The sequence below is a fragment of the Capricornis sumatraensis genome, chromosome 16 (genome assembly GCF_032405125.1).
Source record: "Capricornis sumatraensis isolate serow.1 chromosome 16, serow.2, whole genome shotgun sequence".
NCBI lineage: Eukaryota > Metazoa > Chordata > Mammalia > Artiodactyla > Bovidae > Capricornis > Capricornis sumatraensis.
In genome coordinates, this window is record NC_091084.1 from 37,785,416 (window position 1) to 37,798,621 (window position 13,206).

A 13,206-nucleotide genomic window follows, 5' to 3' on the forward strand; every position below is an offset into this window, starting at 1 on the left:
ACCCAGTATGCCAGTTTTTTTCTTGTATGGTATATGATTTTACAAGATTTTTACTTCACTTAAGTTTAGAAAGATTTTTCTCATAGATTTTCTTCTAAAAGTTTTGTAGTTTTCTTTATATATTTAGATCCATATTAGGTTCATTCAACTTTATTTTTAATGTATGATATGATAGTATGATATGATATGAGCTAAATTTGAGGTTTCATGTTTTGCAATTGTTCACAGCTATCTTTTCTTAAAAATTTAAAAAAAAAAGTTTTTTTTTTTTTACAATGTTGTGTTTGTTTCTGCCATACATCAATGTGAATCAGCCATAATTATATATATCCCCTCCCTCTCGAGCCTCCCTCCCTTCCCCCATCCCACCCCTCTAGGTCATCACTGGGCTTCCTGTATTATACAGTAACTTCTCACCAACCATCCATTTTACACACAATAGTGTATATTGATGCTACTTTCTCCATTCATCCCACTCCCTCCCTCTCCCACTGTTCACAGCTATCTTTTGAAGAAACTACAAATTGTGAAATGTTTTATTAAAGTAATCCATATAGTTACAGTTTCTTGCACTATTCATTTCTTTTGTAAATACAGATTGCTACCTGGTATTTTGTTTCTTCTATCTGAGGAACTTCTTTTAATGTTTCTTGCAGAGCAGATCTGTGTTGCTCCCCACCTCTCGCCTTTTTTTTTTTTTTTTCTGCCTGAAAGAGTCTTTTTTTAACCTTCATGTTATAAAGATATTTTTCTTAGGATTCTATGTTGGTGGCTTCCTACCCACCCCCATTATAAAGGTGTAACTTCATGGTCTTTGAGCTCGCATAGCTTCTAATGAAGAGTCTGCTATCACTTCCACCCCACATCTCTGTTTATTACGTTATCCCTTCCACGGCTTTTAGGATGCTCTCTTTATCACTGTTTTGCAGTAATTTTATTGATGTATCATTTGTCTTTTAAATGTGGTTTCTTTATGTTTCTTCTGCTTGTGCTTTGTTAAACATCTTGGCTCTATGAGTTTAAAGTATTTTTTCAAAATTTTAAACCTTGAGCTGAATTTCTTACTCTTTCACCTTTCTTTTGAGATGACATTTACATATATGCTAGACTACTGATGCTTTGTTTGTTTTCTAAATTCTTTTCTCTGGGTGCTTCAACTTTAAAATCATTTATTTCTATTGCTGTGTCTTCAACTATTAATCCAATTCAGTGTTTTTTGTTTCAGATATTTTCCCTCTCTAGATGTTATGCATCTTTATAATACATTCTATTTTTCTTCTGAACAGGTTCATGTTTTTTTCTATATTTTTTGAACATATGGAGCACATTTTAATAGCTGTTTTAACATCCTTATCTCCTAATTTCATCATCTCTGTCATTACTGGATCTGTTTCTATTTATTGATTTTTTGTCTGGCTATGGTTCATATTTTCCTATTTCTTCACAAGCTTGTAATTTTTTAAAGTTATTGTAGTAATGTTTATATAATGTAAATTAACAATTTCAAGTGTATAATTCAGTTGACCATCCATCAACTAGAACCACTATCTAGTTCCAGAACATTTTCATCACTCCAAAAGTAAAACTATACCTTTTAAACAGTCTCTATTTATCTCTCCTTCCAGCTACTGGTAATCACTAATCCTTCTGTCTCTATGAATTTTCATATTCTAAATATTTCATATAAATAGCATCATACAATGTGACCTTTGTATCTGGCTTCTTTTGTTAAGCATATTTTCTATGTTTATCCATGTTGTAGCACATATCAATACTTCATCTATTTTAATGGCTGAATGGAGATGCAGGTTTGATCCCTGGGTGGGGAAGATCCCCTGGAGGAGGAAATGGCAACCCACTCCAGTGGGTTCTTGCCTGGGAAGGACAGAGGAGCCTAGCGGGCTATGGTCCATGGGGTTGCAAAGAGTCAGACATGACTGAAGCAACTGAGCATGGATATTCTATTATATGTGTGTGTGTGTGTGTGTGTGTGTGTGTGTGTGTGTGTGTGTGTTAGTTGCTCAGTTATGTCCAGTTCTTTGTGACCCCATGGACTTAGCCCACCAGGCTCGTTTCTCTGTCCATAGAATTCTCCAGGCAAGAATCCTGGAGTGAGTAGCCATTTCCTTCTCCAGGGGGATCTTCCCGACCCAGGGATTGAACCCAGGTCTCCCACATTGCAGGTAGATTCTTTACTGTCTGAGCCACCAAAGAAGCCCATTCTATTGAATGTCTAAACCTTAATTTATTTACTTACTTATCAGTTGATGGAAATTTGGGTTGTTTCTACCTTTTGGCTACTCTGAAATAGTACTCCTGTGAGCGTTTATGTATAAGGATTTTTTTTGAACATCCGTTCTTAGTTTTTTTGAGACTGTACCTGGGAGTGGAATTACTGGGTTGTATGTTAATTCTGTGTTTATTGTAACAGGAACTGCAGTGGTTTTTTTTTTTTCCCCACAATGGCAGAACCATTTTATATTCCATCAGCAGTGTATAAGGGTTCCATTTTCTCTGCATCCTCATTAACACTTGTTATTGTCTGCTTACTCATTGTGGTTTTGACTTGTATTTTTCTAATGAATAATGATGTTGGGCATCTTTTCATATGCCTATTAGCCATTTGAATATTTTCTTTCAGAAATATCTGTTCAAATCTTTTTTCATGTTAAAATGGTCTTTTCTTTGTTTAGTTGTAAAAATATAATAATTGATTTGTCTTTTATTTTTTGAGTTGTGAAAAAATTTTTAAATATATTGTGCTCAGTCACTAAGTCACGTTTGAATCTTTGCAACCCCATGGACTATAGCCCGCCAGGCTCCTTTGTCCATAGGGTTTTCCAGGCAGGAATACTGGCGTGAGTGCTAAGTTGCTTGAGTCGTGTCCAGCTCTGTGTGACCCTATGGACTGTAGCCTGCCAGGCTCCTCTCCAAGCAAGAATGCTGGAGTGGGGTTGCCATGCCCTTCTTCAGGGGATCTTCCTGACCCAGGGATTGAATCTGCATCTCTTACATCTCCTGCATTGGCAAGCATTTTCTTTACCACTAGCACCACTTGGGAAGCCTGTATTGTGGGTATTAGACCTCAATTAGACATGAAAGTAAAATGCTCAGTCGTGTCTGACTCTGTGACCCCACAGACAATACAGTCCATGGAATTCTCCTGCCAGAGTACTGGAGCGGGTAACCTTTCCCTTCTCCAGGGGATCCTCCCAACCCAGGGATCAAACCCAGGTCTCCCACATTTCATGCAGATTCTTTACCAGCTGAACCACAAGAGAAGCCCCAATTTGACATATTTTCTGAGGAAAGTTTGTATAGTCGAAGTTATGGTTTTTTCCAGTAGTTAGGTACAGATGCATGAGTTGGACCATAAAGAAGGCTAGGCACTAAAGATTTGAAGCTGTTGAATTGTGCTGAAGAAGACTCTTGGGAATCCCTTGGATTGCAAGGAGATCAAACCAGTTAATCCTAAAGGTCATAAACCCTGAACATTCATTAGAAGGACTGATCTGAATCTGAAGCTCCAACCTGAATCTGAAGCTCCAATACTTTGGTCACCTGATATGAAGTCTCCACTCAATGGAAAAAACCCTGATTCTGAGAAAGATTGAGGGCAGAAGGAGAAGGGGATAACAGAGGATGAGATGGTTGGATGGCATCACCAACTCAATGGACATGAGTTTCAGGAAACTCCAGGAGATAGGACAGAGAAGCCTGAAGTGCTGCAGTCCCTGGGGTTGCAAATAATTGGACATGACTTAGCAACTGAATAACAGCAAGACATATTATTTGTAAATGTTTTTCTCCATCTTTGGGTTTTTATTTTCTTTATGGTGTTCTGAGATACACAAGTTTAAATTTTGATGAAGTCCTATGTATATATTCTTTCGTTACTTGTATCAGTACTTGATATGTACTTTTGGTACATATCTAAAAAAACACTGCCTAATCAAAAGTTATGAATATTTGTGGTACGTCACTTCAGTCGTTTATGACTCTTTGCAAACCTATGGACTGTAGCCCACCAGGCTCCTCCGTCCGTGGGATTCTCTAGGCAAGAATACTGGAATGAGTTGCCATGCCCTCCTCCAGGGGATCTTCCCAGCCCAGTGATAGAACCCCTGCCTGTTAGGTCTCCTGCATTGGCAGGTAGGTTCTTTACTGCTAGTGAAGCCCCATGAATGTTTACCTCTATGTTTTCTTTTAAGAATTTTATAATTTTAGTTCTTTAGTTTTTAGCTTTAGTTCTTTGTTTAGTTCTTAATTTTCTTTTTGTATATGGTCGTGAGCAAGGCATTTTACTTGTGAATATCCTGGTTTCCCTTCTCCCTTCTCCAGTGGACCACATTCTGTCAGACCTCTCCACCATGACCCACCTGTCTTGGGTTGCCCAGCGGGCATGGCTTAGTTTCATCGAGTTAGACAAGGCTGTGGTCCTAGTGTGATTAGATTGACTAGTTTTCTGTGAGTATGTTTCAGTGTGTCTGCCCTCTGATGCCAAGAAAATGCACTGGTCATAGCAAACACCCTCTTCCAACATCACGAGAGAAGACTCTACACATGGACATCACCAGATGGTAAACACTGAAATCAGATTGATTATATTCTTTGCAGCCAAAGATGGAGAAGCTCTATACAGTCAACAAAAACAAGACCAGGAGCTGACTGTGGCTCAGATCATGAACTCCTTATTACCAAATTCAGACTTAAATTGAAGAAAATAGGGAAAACTGCTAGACCATTCAGTTATGACCTAAATCAAATCCCTTATGACTATACAGTGGAAGTGAGAAATAGACTTAAGGGCCTAGATCTGATAGATAGAGTGCCTGATGAACTACAGAATGAGGTTCATGACATTGTACAGGAGACAGGGATCAAGACCATCCCCATGGAAAAGAAATGCAAAAAAGCAAAATGGCTGTCTGGGGAGGCCTTACAAATAAATAGCTGTGAAAAGAAGAGAAGCAAAAAGCAAAGAAGAAAAGGAAAGATATAAGCATCTGAATGCAGAGTTCCAAAGAATAGCAAGAAGAGATAAGAAAGCCTTCTTCAGCAATCAATGCAAAGAAATAGAGGAAAACAACAGACTGGGAAAGACTAGAGATCTCTTCAAGAAAATTAGAGATACCAAGGGAGCATTTCATGCAAAGATGGGCTTGATAAAGGACAGATATGGTATGGACCTAACAGAAGCAGAAGATATCAAGAAGAGGTGGCAAGAAAACACAGAAGAACTGTACAAAAAAGATCTTCACGACCCGGATAATCACGATGGTGTGATCACTAATCTAGAGCCAGACATCTTGGAATGTGAAGTCAAGTGGGCCTTAGAAAGCATCACTACGAACAAAGCTAGTGGAGGTGATAGAATTCCAGTGGAGCTATTTCAAATCCTGAAAGATGATGCTGTGAAAGTGCTGCACTCAATATGCCAGCAAATTTGGAAAACTCAGCAGTGGCCACAGGACTGGAAAAGATCACTTTTCATTCCAATTCCAAAGAAAGGCAATGCCAAAGAATGCTCAGACTACTGCACAATTGCACTCATCTCACATGCTAGTAAAGTAATGCTCAAAATTCTCCAAGCCAGGCTTCAGCAATATGTGAACCGTAAACTTCCTGATGTTCAAGCTGGTTTTAGAAAAGGCAGAGGAACCAGAGATCAAATTGCCAACATCCACTGGATCATGGAAAAAGCAAGAGAGTTCCAGAAAAACATCTATTTCTGCTTTATTGACTATGCCAAAGCCTTTGACTGTGTGGATCACAATAAACTGTGGAAATTCTGAAAGAGGTGGAAATACCAGACCACTTGACCTGCCTCTTGAGAAATCTGTATGCGGGTCAGGAAGCAACAGTTAGAACTGGACATGGAACAACAGACTGGTTCCAAATAGGAAAAGGAGTACGTCAAGGCTGTATATTGTCACCCTGTTTATTTAACTTATATGCAGAGTACATCATGAGAAATGCTGGACTGGAAGAAGTACAAGCTGGAATCAAGATTGCCGGGAGAAATATCAATAACCTCAGAGATGCAGATGACACCACCCTTATGGCAGAAAGTGAAGAGGAGCTAAAAAACCTCTTGATGAAAGTGAAAGAGGAGAGGGGAAAAGTTGGCTTAAAGCTCAAGATTCAGAAAACTAAGATCATGGCATCCGGTTTCATCACTTCACGGGAAATAGATGGGGAAACAGTAGAAACAGTGTCAGACTTTATTTTTGGGGGCTCCAAAATCACTGCAGATGGTGACTGCAGCCATGAAATTAAAAGATGCTTACTCCTTGGAAGAAAAGTTATGATCAACCTAGATAGCATATTCAAAAGCAGAGACATTACTTTGTCGACTAAGGTCCGTCTACTCAAGGCTATGGTTTTTCCAGTAGTCATGTATGGATGTGAAAGTTGGACTGTGAAGAAGGCTGAGCGCTGAAGAATTGGTGCTTTTGAACTGTGGTGTTGGAGAAGACTCTTGAGAGTCCCTTGGACTGCAAGGAGATCCAACCAGTCCATTCTGAAGGAGATCAGCCCTGGGATTTCTTTGGAAGGAATGATGGTAAAGCTGAAACTCCAGTACTTTGGCCACCTCATGCGAAGTTTTGACTCATTGGAAAAGACTCTGATGTGGGGAGGGATTGAGGGCAGGAGGAGAAGGGGACGACCGAGGATGAGATGGCTGGATGGCATCACGGACTCGATGGATGTGAGTCTGAGTGAACTCCGGGAGTTGGTGATGGACAGGGAGGCCTGACGTGCGGCGATTCGTGGGGTCGCAAAGAGTCAGATACAACTGAGCGACTGAACTGACTGATCCTCGTTTACAGCACCATTTGTTGAAGAGACTATCCTTTCCCCAAGAATCTTCGTACCCTTGTTAAAGATCAGTTGACCATAGATGCATAGGTTTATATCTAGGCTCTCATTGTCTGTTACATTTATCTTTATGCCAGCACTACACTGTTTTCATTACTGTAACTTTGTACTGAATTTTGTACTACTGTAACTTTGTAGTTAATTTGATTATGGTAACTTTGTGAAGTGTGAGTTCATCTTAGTTCTTTTTCACGATTCTTTTGGATAATAAGAGTTCCTTGTAATTTGGGTCTGCTTTCCCATTTCTAAAGAAATGGCCATTGCATTTTGATAAGGATTGTATTGAATCTTTAGATCCATTTGGGAAGTATTGCCATGTAATAATATTGTCTTATAATCTGTCAACATGGGATGTCTTTTTATTTATTTAGATTTTCATTAATCTCTTTCACTAACATTTTGTGTGGCCAGTAATGTTTGATTGAATGATGAACATTAAGAATTTTATGATATTGAATATTAGATTTTGCTTTATTCCTTTAAATAATATTTTGATGTGTCTGGCACATACAGTTACTTGGAATTAGTCAAATGAAGCTTACTTTTAAGCTTTTTGAGTGAGGCAGCATGTTTTTGGCCAACTACTTGATGAGACTTTTTTGATGACTTTTTTCAGTGTGTATTATGAGGTCTTTCCTTTGTAGCTGATGGAAATATAAACTGTTGTCGGCCCTGTGTGGGCTTCATACATTTTCAGCCTATTGTTTCACAGTAGTTACTTTTGCAGAGTAGGGTAATTTGTTCTAACCATATGCAGATCTCTTTTCAGTCGAAGACTGAAGACGACCCCTCTGCATATCCCTGAATCTGTTTCTCTGTGTAGCATCTTCTTTTTAAAGCCCTCTTCCCTGTTAACTCTGGCCTTTTGATCTTTAACCTCTGTTTCTTTAACTCAGCTAGACCTCTGGGCTCTTATTTGGGATCCCCCATCTGCACTGTGGCCTAAAGACTTTAGGAGCAATCATAGGCTCACCTCATTTGTTTCTCTCTTAGTCCTGTACCTTTTATTGTCCAGTTTCTGAAAAATCAGAGTTTTATATATTTCAGTTTCTAGTTATTCAAGGCATTAGGGTTATTACTTCAATATTGTTAGAAGCAGAAGTTGTGAATCACTGTATCAAATAAAAGTCAAATTGAGCTTGATATAAAATGAAGAAGTTCAGTTCAGTTCAGTTCAGTTCAGTCACTCAGTCGTGTCCGACTCTTTGCAACCCCATGAATCGCAGCACGCCAAGAGAATACCTTAATTCTAGTGTAGGCTTTCTCTTTAATAAGTTTATCTTAAAAGTTGAATACATCCTTAATGCTAGTTAATTGTTAGTGAGAATTTTTTATTTTTTATTGTGCCATTTTCTAAATAAATTCTAGCTTAATGACACAGTTAATGTCCACAGTGTTATGAATTTTTGTTTTTTTAAACCTTAAAAACATAGTATTCTAATGATGAATGGCATGTGTGGTAGATGGAAAGGGAGATATGATCTTGAACTCTCTTGCTTCAATTTCTTTGTCTCTAAAGTAAAATAAAATAGTTGTTTTGATATATGTAATATGATATATGTAATGTGATATATGTAATATAGTTTGAGGAGAGTGCCAGTCATATACTAAGTGCTATATGGGTGTGAACCACTGTTAGCTGAATCATAACAATTATTTTTATTATCATATGAGGTGATATGGAGGGAATTATATCATGAAATTTAAACTTATAAAAACATTTATATAATTTAGCATCAGTTTATGCCTGAATATATTAATTTTGAATATCCTTGGCATGAAGAGTTGAAGACAGCCCAAACCGGGAGTTTGGGTTAGTGTAGAGCTTAACAAAGAATTTTGTTTTATGAAACTTCTGTATGTTAGCTAGCAGACTTTTTCCTCTTTGATCTGTGATGTTATTACTAAAACAATCAGTATTGAGAACTGAAAGGAATTTAAGCTGAGATTTTTATGATTGGAAATGAAAAGATATAGCATAGCCATTCACATTTTAAATAAAGGCTCAGAGTTTGTTTAACTTGAAAAAGGATATGATAGACTTTGGGCAAAAATATATGATGGTATATATTGGTCTTCACAGTAAATATATTCTAGAAAGTTGCATGTTCATTCAACTTTGGCTCATTCATTTTAGTTCCTAGTATTGAGGGAATGTGTTACTAAAAAGAACATGCTTATGGCAAAACCACTACAATATTGTAAAGTAATCAGCCTCCAATTAAAATAAATAAATTTATATTAAAAAAATAAAAAGAACATGCTTTTGAGATAAAGTGCTCTGTAATAATTGACATTTCTTGATTTATTAGTAAGTGCTCAATTAACATTTCTACCAAATTAATTTTTAAAGCATTTTCCTGTAGCAGCAAATATATGTGTGTAGATTGCTCTCGATTTGGAAATAAAATACTGTACCTTTTCAGAAGTGGAATTACTAGACTAACTATTGTTAATATAAATATAGTATTAGCCGTCATTTACCAGTCAGGTCCTTGATGCTAAAAAATACTCCACTGAGTTCATCACAGTCTTTAAAATAATAAGTGTTTTTGTTCATGTTATGTTCAGATTAGGTAATATTTCTGTTTTAGCTCAACAGAATTTAAGTGGAGTTGCATATCTGATTCTGAAGTCTTCTTGATTTGCTGATTCTGGAGCTATTAAAATTCTTAGTCACACTGTTGATTAAAGTGCTCAAGAATTTTTTCCTTGCTAAATTCTGTAGGATAGGTTTGTTCTTGGAGATTTTTAAAAACCTAACCGTTTAACTTAACATTTCAAACTTTACTTGTGAAGTTATGATTTATACCGTTATTTTTATGACTAATACACAAAATAAGCTTGCTACTGTAGCTAGCAGCCGATTTGGGTCTAGTGTGTGAAGTTATTCCACATGAATGGAGAGAGATGTTATTTCATTGTTATGTTTTTATTACTAGCTTCTGTTTTTATTAAGGGTAATGAAAACGTTGTGTCTTGGCCCGTGAACAAAACGAATATGACCTTTGATGTGACCCACCTGTTGTGCTTTGACAATTGATAACAGTCCCCTCCTGTGAGGGTGATCTGGAGAATAACGGTATGCCAGCATGATGGAAAATAACATTTGCAAATTTAACTTGCAGATATTGAAATATGCTCGGATCAGGTCCTAGATTAAAGTAATGAAAACAACTTATCTAAGTATTTTGAGAAAAGAAGATATTAACAGATGTCTGATTCACAGTGCCTTTTTCAGGGTGAGTTGTTCCTTAGTTATAGACTTGTCTATCAGGTTCCTTAAAATAAATGGCCTTCTAAATAAAAATTTGGCAATTTTTACAACTGGAAGAATGAGACAATGCCTGGATTGTAGCATTTCCAATGTTGTCACATTTGTAATTAAATTTTTTATATAATTATAAAATTTAATTATAATTATATACTTATAATTATTTATAAATGTATAAATACATTATATACATTTATGTACATGTATATAGATTATATACATTTATAACTAAAATGACATTTAAAATTAAAGTTTGTATTTAGCATTTAATACTAGTTTTTAAAAAATATCACATGCTTTTCTTAAAAAAAGAAATAAGCAGTTTGCTTTTTTGATTTTTTTGAGCACAGGTATATATAATAGCTTTTTTTCCTAGACCATGTCTGGCCTGAATTTACCTGGAGAATGAGTAGTCTACTGCTAAAGAACTGTATTAATTTTGCAGATAAATTTAAGGACACCATCATCTGGTAGATATTTTCATGAGACTACAAAAGTTTCTTTTTCATATTCATTCTTAGGAAGATACTAGTGATGATGTATTTAGTGTCTGAAAGCTAATGCACTAAGGCTCTGCAATGTACAATACCATCATTATGGAAATCACTGTATTATAAAAACATTGACAAATCTTGGCTTCTGGCTTAGGTTAAATATAATCCCTAACTAGTCAATACTTATCTTAAGTCTTCTGCAGACACCGCTCCCTTTTTTGCAGCTGCATAGACATTAGTACTATGGCTATAGGTTTGTTGATAAGGGTTCCAATGATAGAGTCTTTGTAGAAGCAGGAAAAGAGGGTAGCATTAAGGCATTAGTTGAAGGTGTGATAGATAATACTTTACTAGTTTCATGCCTGGCTCTTGGAACTGTACCTGTCAATACCAGTGGAGTCCTTCTTCCCCTTGAGGTGATAGGGAGTGAGTGTCAGGGTCAGGAGGCAGTTTGCTCTTCTGTTTAGTTCAGTTGCTCAGTTGTGTTTGACACATTGCAACCCCATGGCCTGCCAGGCTTCCCTGTCCATCACCAACTCCCAGGGTTTGCTTAAACTCATGTGCATCAAGTTGGTGATACCATCCAACCATCTCATCCTCTGTCATCCCATATCCTCCTGCCATCAGTCTTTCTCAGCATCAGGGTCTTTTCTACGGAGTCAGTTCTTTGCATCAGGTGGCTGTATTGGAGCTTCAGCTTCAGCATTAGTCCTTCCAATGAATATTCAGGACTGACTTCCTTTAGGATGGACTGGCTTGACCCCCTTCCAGTCCAAGAGACTCTCAAGAGTCTTTGCTAACACCACAGTTTAAAAACATCAATTCTTCGGTGCTCAGCTTTCTTCACAGTCCAACTCTCACATTCATACATGACTACTGGAAAAACCATAGCCTTGATTAGACGGACCTTTGTTGACAAAGTAATGTCTCCACTTTCTAATATGCTGTCTAAGTTGGTCATAACTTTCCTTCCAAGGAGTAAGTGTCTTTTAATTTCATGGCTGCAGTCACCATCTGTAGTGATTTTGGAGCCCAAGAAAATAAGCTCTCTCACTGTTTCCACTGTTTTCCCATCTATTTGCCATGAAGTGATGGGACCAGATGCTATGATCTTCTTTTTTTGAATGTGAGGTTTTAAGCCAACTTTTTCACTCTCCTCTTTCACTTTCATCAAGAGGGTCTTCAACTGTTCTTTGCTTTCTGCCATAGGGTGGTGTCATCTGTGTATCTGAAGTTATTGATATTTCTCCCACCAATCTTGATTCTAGCTTGTATTTCATCCAGCCTGGCATTTCATATGACATACTCTGCATATAAGTTAAATAAGCATGGTGACAGTATACAGCCTTGACGTACTCCTTTCCCAGTTTGGAACCAGTCTGTTATTCCATGTAAGATTCTAACTGTTGCTTTTAGACAGGTAAGGTAGTCTGGTATTCCCATCTCTTTAAGCATTAGTCCTTCCAATGAATATTCAGGACTGACTTCCTTTAGGAGTTTGTTGTGATCCACACATTCAAAGGCTTTAGTGTAGTTAACATAGAGGAAATAAATGTTTTTCTGGAATGTTCTTGCTTTTTCTATGATCCAGTGGATGTTGGCAATTTGATCTCTAGTTCCTCTGCCTTTTCTACAACCAGCTTGAACATCTGGAAGTTCATGGTTCGTGTACTGTTGAAGCCTGGCTTGGGGGAATTTTGAGCATTACTTTGCTAGCGTGTGAGATGAGTGCAATTGTGTGGTAGTTTGAGCGTTGTTTGACATTGCCTTTCTTTGGGATTGAAATGAAAGCTGACCTTTTCCAGTCCTGGGACCACTGCTGAGTTTTCCAAATTTGTTGGGATACTGAATGTAGCACTTTCACAGCATTATCTTTTAGGATTTGAAATAGCTCAGCTGGAATTCCATCACCTCCACTAGCTTTGTTCACAGTGATATTTACTAAGGCCCACTTCACTTCGCACTCCAGGATGTCTGGTTCTTGGTGAGTGATCACACCATCGTGATTATCTGGATCATTAAGATCTTTTTTGAATAGTTCTTCTGTGTATTCTTGACACTTCTTAATATTTTGTGCTTCTATTAGGTCTATACCGTTTCTGTCCTTTATTGTACCCATCTTTGCATGAAATGTTCCCTTCATATCTCTGATTTTCTTGAAGAGATCTCTACTCTTTCCCATTCTATGATTTTCCTCTATTTCTTTACATTGATCACTTAGGAAGACTTCTTTATCTCTCCTTGATATTCGTTGGAACTCTGCATTCAGATGGATATGTCTTTCCTTTTCTCCTTTGCCTTTTGCTTCTCTTCTTTTCTCAGCTATTTGTAAGGTCTCCTCAGACAACCATTTTGCCTTTTTGTATTTCTTTTTTTGGGGATGATTTTGATCCTCTTCTCCTGTACAGTGTCATGAACCTCCATCCATAGTTCTTTAGGCACTCTATCAGATCTAATCCCTTGAATCTATTTGTCACTTCTACTGTATAATTGTAAGTGATTTAAGTCATACCTGATTGGTCTAGTGGTTTTCCCTGCTTTTTTCAGTTAAGTCTG